The following is a 24036-nucleotide window of genomic DNA, read 5'->3' on the forward strand; positions in this document are numbered from 1 at the left end:
ACCTGAGGGTGGGAACAGGTGCTAATTAAGGCACTGAAAATAAAACGGGTCCCAGACCAAAGGCCACGAGTGGGAGGGAGGTGGGGATGTGGGGTGGAGAGCATGCGGAAGGAAGGTTTGTGTTTTTGTATTTAGTCCTTTCCCTCTGGTATTCCTACAACACTTTGAATATATTCCTATTTACCTCATTCATTAAACCAGACTTTGTTATTAGTTCCATCCCTGTGTATTTCCTCTATAACCTTTTGAATATAGAAGAAAAAAGCTAGCAAATACACCTAAAAGTAAGACTGACAGTAGACTATTTTTAGTGTCATTTCAGTGTCCTTTCTGTTGTGAGTGACAGAAAAAAAAAAGCAGATTGGGCAAAAGTGGAATTTATCAGATCATGAAGCTGAGAAGTCCAAAGCTGGCCCTGGCTTTATTATACACAGCAGGATCCAGGGGCTCGGACAATACCATCAAGGCTCTTCCTTTGCCCAGATCCCTTAGCTCTGATTGCCTCTGGGCAACTTCATTCTGTATCCAGCTCTAAGCATGTAGCAGGCTGTCCACATACTAATTCCAGAAAAAGTCTGTGATACTCTCAACCTGGGTCTCATTCACACCCCTGTCTTGGGATTAGTAAGTACAGCGGCTAAAAGTTTCATCACCTGGAGCTGGAGGGGGTGTTTTCCCAAGGAAGGGATATCCACCACAACATTCAATTAATAGTTCTTAAATGCATGAATGAATGGGTTGACAGATCAATAAATAAGGTCATTTCTAGAATACTGTAAGAACTATTTATAAGGCTGAAACAAATGGATTTAGAAATAGGAACTGCATTTTACCCACTGAAATAGAGTAAATCTATTGCTTTCAACTGGAGACAAATTTGCCCCACAGGAGACATTTGACAGTGTCAGCAGACATTTTTGGTTTTTTTTTTTGTTGTTGTTGTCACAACTGGGGGACAGTGGGAGTGGGGGGAGAGTCGTGGTGCTACTGGAATCTAGTGAGTAGGGGCTAGGGATACTGCTAAACATTCTACAGTGTTCAGGACAGCCCAACAGCAAGAATTCTTGCCCCAAAAGTCAATAGTGCTTAGATTTGAGAACCCTGGTCTAAAAAAATAGAAGAAAACGCTACTCTCTGTATCTGCTAGATACTCCTGGCTCAGAAATATCACACAGACACCTTCCAAAAATGGCCAGTTATCCCACTCCAGGTTCTTTAAGTACCCCTTCCCCCTTACCACTCTTTTTACATTCATCAAAACACTGTTAACAACTAGAATATAGAATGCTCTTGGTAGGAATAAAAAAAGTACTGGGAGGAGTCCTTGATGCAAGTAAAATGATGAAGGCAATATGTGAAAATACTCATAATCAGATAGTAAAACTAGGATCTCTGGTATTTCATGTTCTTTTTAAAAATTATTTTTTAAATTTAGTGTTCCACAGAACCCAGAAGTGGAGGTGGCAGAAGAAAAGGTCTGGTTGTGAAGCAATACCTAAGGAAAAAATCATCAAATCCTGAATCCCTAATAAAACTAGATCACATTTTTGTTGGCAGTTGAGCACTGAAAAAAGAAAGAAATGATCCCTAGGAATGGGCACATATGATTTAAGAAAATGTCATGCCAAAAAAAGAATATTTTCTTTTTAAGTAAGTAGGTTCACAAGGCTAAAAGACCAGACTATGTGTAAAAAACACGTTGTTTTTAGGTGCCATCAAGTTAGTTCTGGCTCATAAAGACACTACATGCAACAGAATGAAACACTGCCGGTCCTTCACCATCTTCACAATTGTTATGCATGAGCGCATTGTTGCAGCCACTGTGTCAATCCATCTTGTTCAGGGTCTTTCTCTTTTTTGCTGACCCTCTACTTTACCAAGCATGTTTTCCTTTTCCAGGGACTGGTCCCTCCTGACAACATGTCCAAAATACGTGAGACCAAGTCTTGCCATCCATGCTTCTTAGAAGCATTCTGGCTGTACTTCTTCCAAGACAGATTTGTTCGTTCTTCTGGCAGTCCACGGTGTATTCAATATTCTTCGCCAACACCATCTTTTGTCTTCTTTATTCATTGTCCATCTTTCGCATGCACACAAGGTGATTGAAAACACCATGGCTTGGGTCAGGGACATTTTGGTCCTCAATGCGACATCTTTGCTTTTTAACACTTTAAAGATATCTTTTGCAGCAGATTAGCCCAATGTAATGTCACTTGATTTCTGCACTGCTGTTTTCCTGGTTGTTGATTGTGGGTCCAAGTAAAATGAAATCCTTGACAACTTCAATCTTTTATCTGTTTATCGCGATGTTGTGTAATCCTCCAGCTGTAAAGATTTTTGTTTTCTCTATATTGAGTTTTAATCCATACTGAAGTCTATAGTCTTTGATCTTAGTCAATAAGTGCTTCAAGTCCTCCTCGCTTTCAGCAAGCAAGCAAGGTTGTGTCATCTGCATATCGCAGGTTGTTTATGAGTCTTCTTCCAACTCTGGTACCCCATTTTAATTTCATAGTCCAGCTTCTCGGATTACTTGCTCAGCATGCGGATTGAATAAGCATGGTAAAAGGATACAACTTTGATGCACACCTTTCCTGCTCTTAAACTATGCAGTATCCCCTTGTTCTGTTTGAATGATTCCCACTCCGTCTATGTACAAGGTTCCACATGAACATCATTAAGTATTCTGGAATTCCTATTCTTCATAAGGTTATTAATAATTTGTTATGATCCACACAGCCAAATGACTTTTTGTAGTCAACAAAATACAGGTAAACATCTTTCTTGTATTCCCTGCTTTCAGTGGAAATCCATCTAACACTAGCAATGATATCCCTGGTTCCACATCCTTTTCTGAATTTGGCTTGAATTTCTGGCAGTTTCCTGTTGATACACTGCTGCAATCACTTTTGAATGATCTTCAGCAAAATTTTACTTGCGTGTGATATTAATGATATTGTTCAATAATTTCTGCATTTGGTTGGATCACCTTTCTTTGGAATGGGCACAAGTATGGATCTCTTTCTGTCTGTTGGCCAGGTAGCTGTCTTCCAAATTTCTTGGCATAGACCAGTGAGAACTTTCAGCACTCCGCCCATTTTTAAAATGTCTCAGTTGGTATTCTCTCAATTCCTGGAGCCTTGTTTTTTGCCAATGTCTTCAGTACAGCTTAGACTTCTTCCTTCAGTACCATGGGTTCTCAATCTTATGCTACCTCCTGAAATTGTTGAAGGTCAACCAATTCTTTTTGGTACAGTGATTCTGAGTATTCCTTCCATCTTCTTTTGATGCTTCCTGTGTCATTTAATATTTTTGCCTTAGAGTCCTTCAATATTGCAACTTAGGACTTGAATTTTCTCTCTAGTTCTTTCAGCTTCAAAAATGCCAGGTGTGTTCTTCCCTTTTGGTTTTCTAACTCTAGGTCTTTGCACAATACTTTTCTTTGTCTTATTGAGCTGCACTTTGAAATCTTCTGTTTAGCTCTTATTACATCATTTCTTTCCTTTGCTGTAGCCACTCTACATTCAATAGCAAGTTTCAGAACCTTTTTTGATACATCTTGTTTTCTGTTTTGTTTTTTTTTAATCATTGCCATTCTAATAGGGGCGAGGTGGTATCTCATTGTGGTTTTGAAATTTTTTTTTTTTTTTTTTTTTTTTATGGCTAATGTGGAAACCCTGGTGGTGTAGTTGTTAAGTGCTACAGCTGCTAACCAAAGGGTCGGCACTTTGAATCCATGAGGTGCTCCTTGGAAACTCTGTGGGGCAGTTCTACTCTGTCCTATAGGGTCACTATGAGTTGGAATCAACTCGACGGCACTGGGTTTGTTTTGTTTTTTTATGGCTAATGGAGCTCGGCTGTTAACCAAAAGGCCTGCAGTTTGAATCCATCAGTTGCTCTTTGGAAATCCTATGGGGCAGCTCTACTCTGTTCTTTAGGGTCGCTATGAGTCAGACTCTACTTGACAGCAATGGTTTTGAGTTTTTGGAATGGCTAATAACACTGAGCATCTTTTTACGTGCCTGCTGGTGATTTGAATATTCTTTTTGGTGAACTGTCTATTCAAGTGCTTTGCCCATTTTTGATTGAGGTGTCTTTTTGTTATTAAGGTGTAGAGTTTATATATATATGTATGTAAATATATATATATATACATGCATGTATATATGTAATGGACATTAAAGTCTTATTGGACTTGAGGTTTCTGAAAATTTTCTCCTAATATGTAGGTTGTCTTTCACTTTTTGATAAAGTCCTTTGATGAACAAAAGTATTTAGTTTTCATGAGATTCCATTTATCTGTTTTGTTTTTTATGGCTTATGCTTAATGCCATTCTTAAGGACAAAATGGAGAGACATGGGGAAGATGGGAAAATTAATAAAAACTTAACATGACAAAGCAGTGATTCTCAAGAAGAGAATATATTTTCAAATAGAGGGTATCCTCTGTAACATTTTCAGACCATGACCAGCACCCAAGTAAGATTCTGACATGCCTCATAGAATCAGAAAGGACAAGTGGCAAAGGTGTTAATAGACAAAACCAGGTTGGACAGCTCTCATGATGAGTGACAAACAACTTTAAACATGATTAGGAAAGTTTGAAGCAATGAGCCCAAGCTAGCAAGCTTAAGCTAAACAAAAATATATAAAAACTCTATGATCAGGTTAAAAAATGTACAAAAACAGAGTAGAAAGGCTTAGAAGGTAATTTGAAAGGGGAAAGTCGGGAAGCAGAAAAACGAGTTAGGAAGTCAGAGTGGGAATCAGTCATTTCTGACAGCTCAAAATAATTTAATCACTGTCTCTACATTTCAATATTTTCTTACATTGTGAATTTTGCCTTCCCCACGCAAAATGCAACAAAAATTACATTTGCTAGTGCCCTTGTCACTAAGGTGCAAACATATGACTTACATTGAATCCAGGGGAGACACCCATATGAGGCAGGTAAGAATCGAGCTGGCTGAGTTAAGGGCACCGATTATGTGGGAGCACTGGGGGGCAGTACTGTCTGGGCTCAGCTGTTGCCAAGCCCGCTGTGAGGAATGGCTCTGGGAGTTAGCCAGGTAGCTTAATGCAGAATCTGTTTTTACAGAGTTACCAAAGATTCTGAGATCTACCCAGTGTTTAAAAAAATAAACAGACAAGTAAATAAATAAATAAGATTTCCCCACTTAAATGGGGCTCTATTGTCTCCCTTTAAGAATCCTGATAACAAAGGCTTTTATTGTCTATTATAAAATTGAGAAACTCATACTTCTGCAAATCTTGTAAGGTTTCTGTAAGAACAAAATGAGGTGATGTATGTGAAACAGCTTGAGCAAATATTAAAGAATTATACTAACGTACGATGTGAGTGTGATTTGATGGTATGTGAAACACAACTTGCTGATTTTCAGCAGCTCTCTAGGGCAAGCCTAAATCACACTGGAGGCCACTGCAAAGAGGAAAATTGTGAGTAAATTTTCCCAGAGATTAGAGATGGCCAGCAATGGACAGACAGCCTGATAAAGCAGCGAGCCTCACATCAGTGAAAATAGTCAAGCTGAACTGAAAGATCAGCTAACCAAGATACTGTAAATGAAATTTCTATTTCTGGAGAGTTGGGCTAGAGATTACCAGGGTCTCCTTATAATTCCATCTCTGATTTTGCTTTGTCAGTTTTATATGAAAAGATTTTCTGGTCCTTTTCTATGTTTTTTTATGTGTATATCATTTATTTAATTGTGTGCTATGATAAAACTACTATATATGTCTATAAATTATACAGTTCTATATAGCCATTGGAAACCCTGGTGGTGTAGTGGTTAAGGGCTACAGCTGCTAACCAAAAGGCTGGCAGCTCAAATCCACCAGGTGCTCCTTTTATATAGCCATTGGAAACCCTGGTGGTGTAGTGGTTAAGTGCTACAGCTGCTAACCAAAAGGCTGGTAGCTCAAATCCACCAGGTGCTCCTTGGAAACTCTGTGGGGCAGTTCTACTCTGTTCTATAGTGTCGTTATGAGTCGGAATCGACTCGATGGCAATGGGTTTTATATAGCCATTAAATTTATTTGTATATGGACTACATCAGTATATCAACCTATACTTGTGAAATTCACCTATAAACTATAAAAAAAAAATTAGTATAATTGCACTGATTGTGAGCATGTAAAAACATACATGGGTACATAGAATGCACTTGCAAAGTAATTTTTCATAACAAGGTTTCATGTTTACTTGATTTTTTCAATTTTTATGAAGAAGGAAAGATAAAGTTTTCATCTGTATATCAGGTTAAAATATGTAGTTTTTATCTGGAGGCAGTTTAGAACACAGGATCCTCTTGGGTGTTGAATTTCCAAGCTCTTTCCCCTAAAGTTATGAGAATAAATAATACATGCATAAAAGTATGCTCAAGGGTGACCTCTCCTCACACTGTTCCAAGGGGGCTTTATTCATTCTTCTGCTATGATTTAAACATGTATTCAATTTTTTTTTTAACTAGTTAAAGTTAGATTAGGAACTCTTCAGTGACAGGGTTTTATTTTATATATATACATATATATGGAAACCCTGGTGGCGTAGTGGTTAAGTGCTATGGCTGCTAACCAAAGGGTCAGCAGTTGGAATCCACCAGGTGCTCCTTGGAAACTCTTATGGGGCAGTTCTACTCTGTCCTATAGGGTTGTTATGAGTTAGAATCAAGTCGACGGCCCTAGGTTTTGGGATACACACACACACACACACACACACAAGCAGGTAAAAGTTTTATTGAGATAAAATTCGCAGATCAACATGTCTTACGATTCATCCACTGGAAGTGTTCAATTCATCCACTGAAGGTGTTCAAGTGTTTTTAGTATATACACAGAGTTGTGTAACCATCACCACGATCTAATTTTAGAACATTTACATGATCCCTAAAAGAAACCCTATACCATTAGCAGTCACTCTTCCATTCTCCTACCTTTCCACCCCAGCCCTACATAACCACTAATTTACTTTCTGTCCCTATAGACATGTCTATTCTGGACATTGCATGAGAATAAAGTCATACCACACATAGTCTTTTACTGACTTCTTTCACTTAACATAATGTTTTCAATAAGTTTCATCTCTTTTATAGCATGTTTATAGCTATTGCATCCATTTGCCAAATTTTGTATATATATACATATATTCATGAATTGAATGACATTTGGATTGCTTCCAATTTTTAGCTATTATGAATAATGCTGTTATAAACATTCATGTACAAGTTTTTGTGTGGACATATTTTCAATTTTCTTGGGTATATTCCTGGGAGTGGAATTATTTGTTCATAAGATAACTCTATATTCTGGTTTCTCTACATCTTTGTCAACACTTGTTATTATCTGTCTTTTAATTGTAGCCATCCTAGTGGATGTGAAGTGGTATCTCATTTTGGTTTTGATCTGCATTTTCCTAATGACTAGTGATATTACGCATCTTTTCATGTGTTTATTGGGCATTCATATATCTTCTTGGAGAGATGTCTATTCATATCCTTTGACCATATTTTAATTGGTTTGTCTTTTTATTACTCAATCATAATAATCCTTCAAATATATTGTAGATACAAGTTCCTTATCAGACATATGATTTGCAAATATTCTCTCCCATTCTTTAGGCTATCTTTTTACATTTTTGATGGTGTCCTTGGAAGCAAAAAAGTTTTTAATTTTGATGAAGCCCAATCTCCCTGTTTTTACTTTTATTGTTATGTTAAGAAACCATTGCTTCAGTTCCAGATTGCAAAATTTTATGTCTATGTTTCCTCTAAAAGTTTTATAGTTTTGGCTCTTACACTTAGGTATTTGATCCAATTTGAATTAATTTTTGTAAATGGTGTAAAGTGGGGGGTCTAACTCCAAACTTTTTCATGCAGATATCCAGTTGTACCAGTACCATTTGAAGACACTGTTCTTTACTTATTGAATTGTTTCTAGCCTTGTAGAAAATCAAATCACCATAAACATGAGGCTTAATTTTTGGACCCTCAATTCTATTCCAGTGATCTGTATTTCTATCTCCACCACTCATCTGTCAGTTTGTCATACTGTGGTGCCTTGCCTGTTGCTGTGATACTACAAGCTATGCCACTGGTGTTTCAAATACCAGCAAGGCCATCCATGGTGGACAGGTTTCAGTGGAGTTTCCAGACTAAGACAAACTAGGAAGAAGGACCTGGCAGTCTACTTCTGAAAAGTCTGGCCACTGAAAGCCTTATGAATAGCAGTGGAAAATTGTCTGATATAGTGTCAGAAGGTGAGCCCCTTCAGGTAGAGAGGTGCTTAAAATACGACTGGAGAAGAGCTGCCTTCTCAAAGCAGAGTTGGCCTTATTGATGTGGATGGAATAAAGCTTTCAGGACCTTCATTTACTGATATGGTATGAATCAAAATGAGAAGAAACAGCTACAAACATCCATTCACATTTGAAATGTGGAATGTACAAAGTATGGATCTAGGAAAATTAGAAGTCGTCAAAATTGATACTGAGCAGAATATTCCCATAGAGTTTCCAAGGAGCAACTGGTGGGTTTAAACTGTCCTTCTGTTGGTTAGCAGCCAAGCTCTTAACAACTGGACCACCATGGCTACAAAACAAGTTCACAATAACCAAAATATGATCTTGAGTAAATCCCACCTGAATTTAGAGACCATCTCAAAAATAGATTTGAGACATTTAACACTAATGACTGAGGACTAGAGGAGATGTGGGATGGCATCAAAGAAATCATACATAAAGAAAGCAAAAGGTCATTAGAAAGATGGGAAAGAAGGAAAAGACTAAAATGGATTTCAGAAGAGATTCTGAAACTTGCTCTTGAATGTACATTAGCTAAGGTGAATGGAAGAAATGATGAAATAAAAGAGCTGAACAGAAAGTATCAAAGTGCAGCTTGAGAAGACAAAGTATTATAATGAAATGTGCAAAGACCTGGAGCCGGAAAACCAAAAGGGAAGAACACACTCAGCATTTCTCAAGCAGAAAGAACTGAAGAGAAAATTCAAACCTAGAGTTGCAATATTGAAGGATTCTATGGGCAAAATATTGAATGACCCAGGAAGCATCAAAAGAAGATGGAAGGAATACACTGTACCAGAAAAAATTGGCCAATGTTCAAACTTTTCAGGAGGTAACATATTATCAAGAACCAATGGTATTGAAGGAAGAAGTCCAGGCAGCATGGAAGGCACTGGCAAAAAATAAGGCCCCAGGATTTGAGGGAATACCAATTGAGATGTTTCAGCAAACAGATACAGCACTACAGGCACTCACTTCTCTACGCCAAGATACCTGGAAGACAGCTACCTGGCCAACCGACTGAAAGAGATCCATATTTGCTCCAATTCCAAAAAAAGGTGACCCAATAGAATGCAGAAATTATTGAACAATATCACATAGAAGTAAAATTTTATTGAAGATAATTCAAAAACTGTTGGAGGAGTACATCAACAAGGAATTGCCAGATATTCAAGCTGGATTCAGAAGAGGATATGGTTGTTGTTCTTGTTAGGTGCCATCAAGTCGGTTCTGACTCATAGTGACCCTGCGTATAACAGTTGGAAACACTGCCCAGTCCTGTGCCACCCTCACAATGTTATGCTTGAGCCCATTGTTGCAGCCACTGTGTCAATCCATCTCATTGAGGGTCTTCCTCTTTTTTGCTGATGAGGTATCATTGCTGATGTCAGATGGATCTTGGCTGAAAGCATAGAACACCAGAAAGAAGTTTACCAGTGTTTTATTGACTATGCAAAGGCATTTGACAGTGGGGATCATAACAAATTATGGATAACATCGTGAAGAATTCAATTCAAGAACACTTAATTGTGCTCAGGTGGAACTTGTACATAGACTAACACACCGTCTTTCAAATAGAATAAGGGGATACTGCATGGTTTCAAATCAGAAAAGGTGTGTGTCAGGGTTTTATTCTTTCACCATATTATTAAATGTGTATGCAGAGCAAATAATCTGAGAAGCTGCAGTATATGAAGAAAAACGGTATCAGGATTGGAGGAAGATTCATTAACAACCTGCGATATGCAGATGACACAACCTTGCTTGCTGAAATGAAGAGGCCTTGAAGCACTTACTGATGATCAAAGACTACAAGCTTCTCTATGGATTCCATATCAACATAAAGAAAACAAAAATCCTAACAACTGGACCAAAAAAACAACATCATGATGAATGGAGAAAAGATTAAAGTTGTCAAGGATTTCATTTTACTTGGAACCACAATCAATGCCCAAGGAAGCAACAGTCAAGAAACCAAAAGATGCATTGCATTGGCAAATCCACTTCAAAAGACCTCTTTAGACTATTGAAAACCAAAGATGTCACTTTGAGGACTTAGGTGTGCCTGACCCAAGCCATGATATTTTCAATCACCTCATATGCATGAGAAAGGTGGACAACGAATAAGCAAGACTGAGGAAGAATTGATGCCTCTGAATTATTTTGTTGGCGAAGAATACTGAATGTACCAGAAGAATGAACAAGTCTGTCTTGGAAGAAGTACAGCCAGAGTGCTCCTTGGAAGCGAGGATGGCAAGACTTCGTCTCATGTAGTTTAGACATGTTATCATAAAGGACCAGTCCCTGGAGAAGGACATCCTGCTTGGTGAGGTAGAGGGTCAGTGACAAAGAGGAAGACCTTCAGTGAGATAGATTGACACAGTGGCTGAAACAACGGACTCAAATACAGCAGTGATTTTGAGCACGGTCCAAGACTAGGCAGTGTTTCGTTCTGTTGTACACAGGGTCCCTATGAGTCAGAACTGCCTTGATGGCACCTAACAACAACATGCATCTATCCATATTTATTTTTGTAACTTCTACAATTAGCACTGTGTATGGCCCCTGCTAAGTGCAGCGTATATATATATATATATACACCTTGAAACAGTGACATTAGGCCAAGAGTGTTGGCCTTTCCTGCTTACTGTCTTAATAGCTCAGTATTTGAGAAATTGTCCGAGGTGACTTTCTATAGATTTGCAGCAGTAGACAAGAAAGAAGTATTTCAGCCCTTTAATTCCACTTTGTGGACCAATGCAGCAAGTGTATCTGGGCTCTGTGGTTAAAAGGGCCTAACCCAGGTTCAGACAAGGAAATCACTTAGTTTCTGGTATGTGTTTTTCTCTTATGAACTATTTCTTGCCTGCAGTGCTTTTCTGTATTCTTGTCATCTCTGTTCTCGTACATAGGTGAAAAGCTAAATTTACAAGAATTGCAACTCTACGATTTTTTTTTAAAAAAACCGTCCACCTTGGCATTTTAATTTTTACATTATTCTGTATTACATAAGTCCCCAAACTGGAAATGCCAAATTGAGAATGCTAGCAATCACCTTAGACTATATTATGATGCTGCCCATATTTACTATGTACCAGGCACTGTGCTTTTCTTTAGACACATGATCTCATTTCACCTTTCACCCAGAAGTGGAGTAGGTGCCATTATAATGCTTATTCTACAGAAGAGAAAACTAAAGTACAGAGAGATTAAATAACTTAACCAAAGTCACTTAACTAGAAAGTGTGGAAGCCATCATTTAAATGCAAATATGATCAATTCCAGAGCCCATACTCTCAACAAGTAATTGCAAAAGAGAGCATCATGGTAATTTTGTCATTGTATAATTGAGGAAAATAAGATCTCAAGATACTTATTGATCTTTTTCTAAGATCCCTATGCCTATTAGGCAGGGCCACAAAACACAGTTGTTCATATTTTGGATTGTACAAGTCTAGGGATATTTTTTTTTTAGGGATATTAGTGACATCATGCTTTTGGATCTGAAATAGTTCAATCTATTTTCTCCTTGATTGCTCTAAAAATATTTGCAGATTCTTATTATGTGTTCTACAAAGCTCAGTATAACTTCCCTTTATTTGTTTTCATGTGTCCAGATTCCAATTTCTTATAATGTACTCTTCATTTCTAATATAGTTAGAATCATTTGTCACATCCTGCATTACATAATGGGATCCCCGACATACTAGTTAATGTTTACAATGTTTGCATACAGTAAAGTTCACTATTTGTGATGTCCAGTTGTATGTGCTTTGACAAAGGCACAGAGTCATTATCTATCACCCTAGTACCATACACAGCACTTCCTTTAGGATAATCAACCATGATTGTTTGCCCAAGATTGAGAGAGATCCTTAGAGGCAAGACTTTCAGCTTTAAAGCCAGAACAGTCCTGGGTAATCTAAGATGAGTTGGTCATCCTACTTCCATTATCCTACAATTTGCCCTCTGTGGCCCATTTGTCATCAGCCTGTCCCCCCACCCTCAGCCCCTGGCAGCCACTCAATCAGTTTTAGATTCCTATAATTTTACTTTTTCCACAATGCCATACAAATGATATCATATAATATGTAGCTTTTGGAGTAGAGCTTCTTTTGCTTAGCAAAATGCGTTGATGCTTCATCCATGTTGTTGCAGTAAAAAAAAAAGCAGTAATCAATGCTTTATTCCTTTTTTTATTATGGAAACCCTGGTGGCGTAATGGTTAAGTGCTATGGCTGCTAACCAAAGGATCGGCAGTTTCGAATTTGCCAGGCACTCCTTTTTACTCCTGAATGGTATTGCAATGTATAGGCGTACCACGATTTATCCATTCTTCTATTGAAAGACATCTTGATTGTTTCCAGTGTTTGGCTGTTATGACTAATGCTGCTATAAACACTTGTGTGCAGGTTTTTTTTGGTATGAATATAAGTTTTCAATTTACTCAGGTAAATCCCTAGGAATGAAATTGCTGAGACTGAAGTCAAGTAGTGTGAGTCCTCAAAGTTAGTTCTTGAATGAATTCCAGAAGTATTCTGGATATTCTGTGATATCCTCTCTCTCACTCTTTTGAATTTTCTCATTATTTGAGGATCACCCTGTTAATTTCTACAAAAAAAGCTCGCTGGAATTATGATTCGAGTTGTGTTACTTGTATAGACCATACTGGGGAAAATTAACATCTTAACAACATTTTGCCTTCCAATCCATGAACACAGTGTAACTCTTCATTTCTTTAGACCTCCTCTTATTTCTTTCATCAGTATTTTGTAGTTTTCAATATACACATCCTGCACATATTTCATTAGTTTTACACCTAAGTGTTTTACTTTTTGTACTACTATAAATGGTATTAATTTTTAACTTTAAATTTTTCATTGCCTGTGGATAGGAATATGATTGAATTTGAGTATTGACCTTATGTCCTGCAACTTTGCTAACTCACAGAGCTCTAGGATCTCTTTTGTAGATCCTTTGAAATTTTCCGTGTAAACAGTCATTGTCTGTGAATAAACCAACCAAAACCAAACCCAGTGCCATCGAGTAGATTCCGACCAGTATTTTTACTTCCTTTGCAATCTGCGTGCCTTTTATTTCTTTTTCTTATCTTACTACATTTGGATACAACTTACAATACGATACAGGTAGTCCCCAGCTTAAGATGGGGTTCCATTCTGACAACTCTGCTCTAAGTTGGTTCTGAGGTAAGTGGACCACCTTTTTTTTTTTAATAGCTTTTATTACGATTACAGTTTATTGTCAGTATCTTTATAAATCCGATCTTTATTTGTCTTGGGGGGTTGGAAACATTAAATATAAACTTACAGATATATTTTAATACATACATACATAAAAATACACAAATTATTAAAAAAAAAAGTCATACATGCTGTTTATCATAACTCAAACACGTGATAAGTCGGGAACAACCTGTACTGAATGGGAGTGGTGAGAGAGGATGTATTTGCCTTCTTCCAAACTTAAGGGAAAAGCATTCAGTCTGTCACTATTAAGTATTATGTTAGCTGTAGATTTTTTTTTAAGATTTCTTTCATTAACATAAGGAAGCTTCCTTCTATTTCTAGTTTGCTGAGAATTTTTGTCATTACTGGATGTTGAATTTTGTACAATGATTTTTCTTTATCTATTGAGATCACCACTTTTTTCTTATTAATCTGTTAATATGATGACCTAAATTGAGTTTTAAATGTTGAACCAGTCTTACATTCTTGGGCTAAAATCCAATTATTGTTTTTGATACATACATATATGTATATATAGCCAAAACCAAAACCAAACCTGCTGCCATCGAATAGTTTCTGACTTATAGTGATTCTATAGGACAGAGTAGGACTGCTCCATAGGGTTTCTAGGGAGTGGCTGATGGATTTCAACTGCCAACCTATTGGTTAGCAGCTGAGCTTTTAAATACTGCATCACCAGGTTCCGTTTGGACAACTCCATCATAAGTCAGTTCTGACATAAGTTGAATGCCTCTTTTTTTTTTTTCTAGTTTTCATTATTATTGCCTTTTATTATCAGTATCTTTATAAATCTGATCTTTATTTGTCTTCGGGGGTTGGAAACATTACATATAAACCTACAGATATATTTTAATACATACATACATATATACTTATTTTAATACAGACATATCAGGGCTCTGTACATATGTATGTATACATGTATATTACAATTTTATATGTTTTATGTATTAATATCATGGATGCATTAATATTCAATATTTTGTTTGGAATTTTTATGTCTCAGTTCATGAGGGAAATTGGTCTGTATTTTTTTTGGTAATATCTTTACTTTATTTTTCTATAAATGTAATGCTGGCCTCGTTACATGGGTCGGGAAATGTTCCTTCCTCATCTGTTTTCTGAAAGAGATTGTGTAAAATAAATATTATTTCTTCCTTAGTTGTTGTGTTGAGTTTGCCAGTGAAATGATCTGGATATAGAGATTTCTTTTTTGATAGCTGTTAAACTACAAATCAGATTTTAAAAATAGATACAGGACTATTTAGGTTATCTGTTTCTTCATGAGAGAATTTTGTTATTTTCTGTCTTTTAAGGAATTGCTCTATTTAATCTAAATTGTTCAATTTATGTGTATAGAATTGTTCATAAAAACCCAAAACCAAATCCATTGCTCTCGAATCGATTCCAACTCACAGGGATCCCATAGGACAGAGTAAACCTGTCCCATAGGGTTTCCAAGGAGCGGCTGGTAGATTCAAACTGCCAACCTTTTGGTTAGCAGCCGAGCTCTTAACTACTGCACCACCAGGGCTCCACATTATTCGCTTATTATTATTTTAGGATCTTTGGAATCAGTTGTGATATCCTGTCGTTCACTCCTAATATTTGTTATTTGTATCTTTTTTTTTTTTCTTTTCTAGGTCAGTCTAGCTAGAGGTATATCAATTTTATTGATCTTTTATAAAGAAACATTGTTGGTTTCATTGACTTTATAGTTTTTCTCTTTTCAATTTTACTGATTTATGCTTTATTCTTTTCTTCTGTTCCTTTGAGATTAATTTGTTCTTTTACTTAAGTTTCTTGAGGTGGTAGCTTAGGAATTGGTTTAAAACATTCTTCCTTCAAATATAAGCGTTTAATGCTATAAATAAATCCTGTCTGGTTGCTTTAGTTGCATTCTACAGATTTTGATGTTATAACTTCATTTCCTTTTTTAAAAATTTTTCTTGACAATTTCTCTTGTACCCCTGGATAAGTGTGTTCCGTTATCCTTGGTTATTGATTTGGCTTCATACAAATATGATGTGAGAATATAATTTGTGTAATATCAATTATTTTTATGTATTAAGGTCTGTTTTATGGCCCAGAATATTGTCTATTTTGGTGGATGTTCCATGTGGGTGTGGGTGGAGTTTGCTCCGTGGTTTCTGTGTTCAGCCTGCACTTGGCTTGTCCTGGATTCCACCTGATCTTACCTATGAGTGCAGTGGGATTCCCTCAGGAAAAGTCTGCAAGAGCGGATGAGCCTCTCTATGCGGCATCCAGAGACTTTCATGTTCTCTTGCTAGACCACCCTTGGCCCTTTAGGAATTCATTTAAAATATCTCATTGAATATTCATACCAGCTCATATGGCCTCAGTGGCTTTTGGTCCAGGTGAGCAAAAGTTCAGGTCTTGTTGCTTTCCTCAGATGCTTGTTTCTCTCCAGATTTCACATCTATTGTTTGCCCTGCTACCTCAGTGCTCTGGTAAAAAAAAAAAGTAGATATAAGAAAATGTGTTAATTTTGTGTTTGTCTGGCTTTTCCCTTGTTGTAAAGGATGGGAGCATGGCTCTTTCAGCTTTCTGTGTCTCTGAGCTGAAACATTCAACAACTTTTTGAATGAAGGAAATAAATCCTTAATGCATAAAATCCAAATGATGGTCTAATGAGTCGGAATCGACTCGATGGCAGTGGGTTGGGGTCTAAATTTATGAATTGCTTATATATGATAAATAAAATAAAATATATGACAGTTAATAACTTGTTTCCAAAGTTGACTCCAGAAAAGTAGTAGGCCATAACAAAGGGAGGAAACAAAAATGCTCACAATCACAGAGGATACAAAATGCAGGCCTCAGTGCTACTTAGGCTCTAGGAAGTCATAAGGGTGCTTTATGACCATCTGGGGAAAAACATAGCCTTACGCAGTTCTCTGCTAACTGTTATTGTGCTCTGGTATCACCAATTAAAGACCGATGTCTCATGGAAAACAGTGATTGGTGTCATAATTCTCTTTACACGGTGCTGTAAGGGATACTCAGTTGACATTTTCTGTTTCCTAATGGACTCGTCTCCTAGCAACAATAATAATATTATTACTCAGCAATCTTGTGAATGATTATAAATTTCTGCAATAAGCAAAAGGTATTCAACCTCATCATTGTAGTCAAGACATTTCAATATCAACCAAAGAAATCTCTAATGAACAAATGAGGCATTTCTTCACACATGGGAGCATATATTGCCCCACTCCCCGGCCCCACACCTTCCAGCAGGTTTAATAGGTTAAAAGTAAGTTAAGGTCCCTTCCAAAACATTGCCACTTACTGCACAGTGTATCTCCCAGACTAGTGTGTTTAAGTCTCCTTTATTGAATACGAGTAATCATTTTACGTCAATATTTAAATTTTACCCTGGTAACTGAGGAGAAGTGGAGAAAGCAAATATTGTATAATCCAGGTTTTCAAATAATTTACATAAATTAGAGCTGGGGGAAAAAAAAAGATTTATTTCAGCAACATCATCAGAAGCATGCCAAACTGTAGGGTCATACTGATAAAAACAAAACAGGAAAATATGAGTAAGAGAGAAACATAAAAACAGAAAGAAATACACACTGCACATACACACATGCACACATGTATGTACACACACACATGTGCATGCACACAAAAATTCATTGGCCAGAACTGGGTATAGAGTGAGGACCAAGTATGGGGACAAGAAAGAAGGCCAGTTGCCAGAAGTGGCACAACGTCAGAGCCAAACTAACTGGACTTAGTGTGAATTCTAAAGTTTTTTTTAATATATGTATCTTAAAACCTTTCCTGACAATCGTTTCAAAGCTAAGTCTGAAGTTTTGAGTGGAATAGCTTCATGTGTTAAAAAAGAAAAGTTGCAGAAGTTGCTAACCAGGCGAAATCTGGTTGGCTTCTAAAAAATCACGAGTATACACTCTCTCTGTAATATCTATTCCACCCAGTCTTTAAAAATCAATCTCAGTGAAGCCATATGAGTGTAACTAAAACAGGTCAAACGTTCTTGAGGATGTCAAAGTGGAGGAGGCTAGTTGTTTAACACAACATCCATTTTGGAGCCTTCTTCTTGGTAATAGAATGACGCATTTTATCTGTGCATATTGCCTTGTGGAACAAGAGACTAAATTTCCTACCTTACATCTATGTGTGTCCATGTAACCAAGTTCTGGACAATGAGATGTAAGCAGAAGTGTGGGATTTGCCAGAAGTCTCTTAAAAGAGGAGGGATTGGCCTTTTTTCCCTTTGCCCTTTTTGTTGCTTAGAAAGCAGAAATAAAGAATGGAACTCTGGAAATTATACTGGACTGTGACTTGACCTCAGTGATGGAAGAGATGTGCTGAAGATTAGAGTGGAACAGGAAGCTACAAGAAAAATATGACCCTAAATCTCTATGGACAATGGAACCACCGTATCAACCCTGGATAGTCTACCTTCAGGGTGCCTTTATGTGGACAAAAAATAAATTTCTATCTCCTTTTAAAACAACATTTTTGTTATATAAAGCCACGCTTAATCCTAATAAATATTCTGTATTCGTTTTAGATTGTGCATGTTACCATATAATTTGTGTATGTGTGTGCAATGTGTGTGTGTGCATATTTAGTTGGTAAAAATATATCTAGAGTCTATAAGTCTTCAGAGTCACAAATCGTTTTAGAAACTTACTAAATATGTTACATCTATGAATTCATATATCCCTGTAATGGTCAGTTTTATGGATCAACGTGACTAGGCTATAATCCCCAGTTACTCAAACGCTAATCTAGGTGTTACTGTGAAGACATTTTAAAGATGTGACTAAAGTCCATAATCAGTTGGCATTAAGCAAGGAAGATTGTTTTAGATAATCTAGCTGGTCTTGACGGCACTGGGTTTTTTTTTGGGGGGGGGTAGCTGGTCTTAATTCAATCACTTGAAAGGTCTTAAAAGCAGAGTTGAGGCTTCTCTGATGAAGAAGAGACTTCCACTGTGCTCATGCCCTAGATCCACGCCCTTCCTGCATGGCCCGCCAACAGGTTTTGGACTTGCCTAGCCAGCCTTTTAAATCACATAAACTAATTTCTTGTAATAAATCTTGTGATACTGGTTGCTGTTTGTCTGGTTCAGCCCTGACTGATACATTCATAAAATCATAAAAAATAAAAACAGAGGGAAAGAACACTTGAAGAAAAAAAAAGGAAGTGAATTCTATGAAGAAATTTAGTTATGATTTTTGCTTTCACTGTTACACTTAAGTTCCCATAAGGGAAAAATTATTTCTCAGTTTCCTTCTTTCTCCTGTGGACCTTAGAAAAATTCCCACCTGCAATAAAGTTACCGCATGCTTTTTTGTTTCTCTAAGCACTCTCTCAGATGATTTTACTTTATGATATTTCGTTGAATCAGTTTTATCCACATTTTCCTATTAGACCATAGCTAATGGAAAAAATCCAATTTTGACTTAGGAAGGAGCTTTTGTGATCAACTACAGACAGGTGGTGTAGTGGTTAAGAGCTACAGATGCTAACCAAAGGGTAGGCAGTTCAAATCCACCAGGTGCTCCTTGGAAACTCTGGGGGGCAGTTCTACTCTCTCCTATAGGGTCACTATGGGTCAGAATCAACTCTACGGCAACGAGTTTGTTTGTTTTTAATAGACACTCGAGGAGTCCCTGAGTGGTACAAAGAGTAAAGCGCTCAACTACTAACCTAAAAGTTGGTGGTTTGAACTTACCCAGTGGGACCTTGGAAGAAAGCCTGGTGATCTGCTTCTAAAAGGTCATAGCTTTGAAAACCCTATGGAGTACACTTGTACTCTCCACACATGGGGCACCATGAGTAAGGACGGACTCTATGGCAACAGGTTTGAATAGATGCCCTGTTTTGTTTCGTCTGCTCCATGAGTTTGATGCAGATTTCTGTTTCTCTTCTTTTAAGTCAAAATCTGTGTGCAAATGCTTTCTGGCACTCATAAACTGACTCTGGATTGATAATTTTCACCATTTTATGAAATGAAATAATGTTAGGGTCTCTGCTTATATTCTTTATTCTAATAGATAAGAGTACCAGAAGTATGTTGAGCCTTGCCCATTAAGGCTGCATTTTTGTGCACACCAATTATCTGTTGGATTGGCTGCTTTAGGTCACTGGTCACAGGAGTCTGCTGGAGCATGAGTCACTGTGGCTTTTTTAAATACTTTGCTGATGGTAGTCAATGTCAAGGCAGTTTAACACTAGCATGAGGGCATTTCCCTTAATCCAATTTTCCTAAAGAGTGTTTTTGGTATATAAATTGATGGAAATGTTAGTTTGTTTTATATGAAAAAAATATTTCATAGTGAAGTAATTTTGGGAAACAATGAGTTAAACAAAGTTGAAATATGTCTCTGTTGTTGTTAGGTGCTATCAAGTTGGTTCCCACTCGTAGTGACCCCGTGTCTAACAGAATGAAACATGGCCCAGTCTTATCTCATCCTTACACTCGTTGCTATGTTTGAGCGCATTGTCGCAATCACTGAGTCAATCCATCTCATTGAAGGTCTTCCTCTTTTTCGCTGACCCTGTACTTTACCAAGCATGATGTTCTTCTCCAGGGATTGGTCCTTCCTGATAAGATGTCCAAAGTAAGTGATTGGCTGCTAACTGAAAGGTCAATGGTTTGAACCCACCAGTCACTCTGTGGCAGAAAGATGTGGCAGTCTGATTACAGGCTAGGAAATGCTATGGAGGAAGTTCTACCCTGTCCTATGGGGTCATTAAAAGTTGAAATTGAACTGGATGGCACACAATAACAACATAGGGATTTTGAATGTGCAAGAGCTTCATACATTTGAGTAAAAGGTAAATGAAGACTAGTTTATATAGAATTTAGAAAGTTAGAAAAGTAGTGAAAAATGAGGTTCAAGTGTTCATGTGAGCCCAGCTTGTATAGCTCCTCCCTCTTACAAGTGACATAATTAAGCTTTTATACTAAGAGCAGTGGAAAATCATTCTAGGATTTTAAACACAGAAGCAAAATTATTAGATTAACATTTTTAAAAGATTCTATTTGAAAAGAACTACTTCTGATTTTTTATTGGTTGTTTAACAGGTAGCTCTTTATATACTTATCAGTTCTACTATGTTCCTATGATTATTTTATTCAGATCTTCTTGTTAAATTTGCTTGTTTATTTTTATTTTGTTTACTGATTAAAGACTGAGAATGGTATGTTAAGGTCTATCATTACTGTTGTTTTTGTCCATTTCTGATATATATATATATATTTTTATTTAATGTATTTTGATGGGATTTCTTTGGCACATAGAAGCTCATGAAAAATCTATCCGTATTAGGAAGGGCAATCCTTGTAAATAACAAACACAAACAAATCATGAGAAAAATGAACGTTCATCCCAAATTAAATTAACTTTGAAAGTTTGTGAAACAAATTGTTTCTGAACCTAGAATATATAAAGCAAAATGTGAAAATCATTATGAAAAGATACATTGGAATTGGAAGACTGTGAAAGAAATACTAATATATTGTTATGACTTCAGAAATCTACCTGGCTTTTCAACTCAATGTTATTCTCCATTAGCTGGTACCCTGGGGAGCAATCACAGCTATTCTGGTTGGAAAACTCTAACTACTAGTGCAGAAGAGAATACTGTCAGATTTATTTAGTCTTGTCATCGAGCCCTAAGGAAGGCAATAAAATCTCTAATGCTCTCCAGAAAATCAGAAACTTACCACATGGAAACAAATGTTCTAAAAAGGCCTTAGCCTTTGGAGAAAAGAAGTTCAACTACTTTTTAAAGAAGGAAAAAAGAAGCTGTATATTCCTGGAATATGGCATATTGGATACAATTACAGAATTCTTTGGGGGAATAAAAAGACAAATAGTCCAGTTTAAAAATGGATAGAGGATCTGAATAGACTTTTCTCCAAGAAAGGTATAACAGCCAACAAACTCAAGAAAAGATGCTCAACATCATCAGTCATTAGGGAAATGCAAATCAAAACTACATGAAAGGGAATTCTGGGAAGATGGTGGCATAAACAGACCACAGTTCTGACCCTCCCCCACAAATACAACAATGAAATGGCATTTGGCTTTGAGGGACACCGAATCGGGGAGCAAAAGAAAGCAGTGGGGAATTGCAGACAGGCAAGAACCATCAAATCAACAATGAGTTGCATACAGTAGAAAAACTGCTTCTCCCACTGTCTCTGCCCCTCCCCACAGCCACGAGGCTGCTGGCTGCTATGAACTAGTGAAGTGGCCCCAGAAAAAGAGCCTGTTTCCCTACCGACCAAACCACCACAACTCCTACCTGTACAAAGAAACAGGACCCAAGTTTCTGCTCTAAAATCAACAAGACAGACTTTTCCAGGGGTCCATTTAGAGTATGTCAGCACAGCCTCCACCTTGATGTTATTGGGTACAAGCCTACTGTGAATTGCTACAGAAAGCCCCCTGCGGTGGAGTCTGCTCTCATAGTCAACAACCTACCTGCCTCCCTGTATACTCCTTAGCTCAGACCTTTGAAACCAACAGGACAGACCATCCAGAGAGTCTGCCTGCTCCCCCTTCCAGTCAGTGCTGAAGACTGCAACTGAGCCTGCTGTGTACTAGGAAGCAGGCATCTTGAGTATAGGCTACACCTATAACCAACGGACAACAGGGGGGACTCTGATAGCTACAAGATAGACCTCCCTGGGAGTCCATTTGGAGTGTGACAACCTGTCTTAGACTGGGTTCTCTAGAGAAGCAAAACCAGTAAAGTGTATAAATATATATAGAGAGAAATTTATTTCGAGGAAATGGCTCATGTGGTTGTAGTGGCTTGAACATCCCAAGTCTGTGGGTCAGGATACAGGCATCTCCTGATTCATATAGCCACAGGGGCTGATGAACCCAAGATCGACAGGTCAGAAAGCAGGGCTCTTGCTCACAGGCTGAAAAGATCAATGAATCCCAAGGTTGGCAGGCAAGACCACAGGTAAGCTGCTAGCTCATGTCCAGAGGTCAGATGAACAGGAGCCGGCTGCAGAATCTAGAGCAAAAAAAGCCCACGAGCCTTGCCAGAATGTCCACGTATATTCAATGCAGGGCACAAGCCCAAGGAAACTTCCTTTCAACTGATTTGCTATTCACAGCAGATGCCATCATGGAGATAATCACATTATATAAAATCTCATCATGGAAGTAATCACAACATCATATGGCTGCCAGATCATTAAGAATTGTGGCCTAGCCAAGTTGACACACAACCTTAACCATCACATAATCCGTCCACCACCCAGACACTGTCATCTGTCACCTGCAGTGAATTTTTATGAAAGCCCCTGGAACGGAATCTGCTTCCATAGTCAGCACTCTACCTGCCTCTTTTGGAACCCCATAGCTCAGGACTTTGAAACCAACAGGACAAACTTCCCTGGGGATCAGTTTGGGTTAGTCTGCTCCCACCTCTGGTTGGCACTGAGGACTGCTGACTAAGGCAGCTGTGTGGAGGCTGCATTCACAGCCAACAATCTACTGGGGATAGACCTCTGTGTGATCTGACTGGAGTGTGACACCACCTCCCCCAGCTGGTGACTGCTACTGAGGGCCACTGCATATGCTCCCATGGCCAGCACTCTATCTGCCTCCCTGTGCACCTTATAGCTCAGGCCTCTGAAACCAACAGGATAGACCTCCCTGGAGATCAACTTGAGTCTGTCTGCTTCTTCACCCAGTTGGCACTGAGGACTGCTGATTAAGGCTGCTGTGTGCAAAGAAGCAGGCACCTTTAGGGGAGGCTACACCCACAGTAAACATATGACAGGGTGGGCTCTGATAACAACAAGGCAGACCTCCCTGAGGGTCCATGTGGAGTGTGACAATCCCTCCCCACCTGGTAACTGTGAGCTGTTGGACTGATATGAGCTCCTACAGAAGGTTCCCTACAGTGGAGCCATGAGGAAGGTCACCTGAGAGGAGGCTGCTACTCCCAACCACCAAAGGGCCACTGGGGCTCTGAAACCAATAAGACAGATGTCTTAGAGGTTCTTCTGGGGAATGCCAGCCCCTCCTCCTCCTGAAACAGAGGAAAGTCTGTTTGTGCTTCCCTTGAAAGCCAGCTCAGAAGGAAGTAGCCCCCCACAGAGCAGGGAAGGAAGCCTCAGGTGAAACCAGAGGTCAACACCCAACCCTGAAGGAGGCTTACTGGTTGTGTGTTCTCTGACTGAAAACATGGTTGCAGAAACAGAGATGGGAAGGGATTAGTAACCAGAGAGAGAGAGGACAGTGCCTCCTAGTGGACAGATTGATTAGTTTACAATATCTCACCTGAGCCGAGGTACCAGCTGGTGGATGGATTGATCACAGCATGTTTTCTGGCATGTTTGGAAGAGATTGAAAGCTGAAAACTGAGATCTAGAACCTTCAAGTCCAAATTAAACCAGGGAGAGAAAAGGAGCTGTAA

The sequence above is a fragment of the Elephas maximus genome, chromosome 11 (genome assembly GCF_024166365.1).
Source record: "Elephas maximus indicus isolate mEleMax1 chromosome 11, mEleMax1 primary haplotype, whole genome shotgun sequence".
NCBI classification, from domain to species: domain Eukaryota; kingdom Metazoa; phylum Chordata; class Mammalia; order Proboscidea; family Elephantidae; genus Elephas; species Elephas maximus.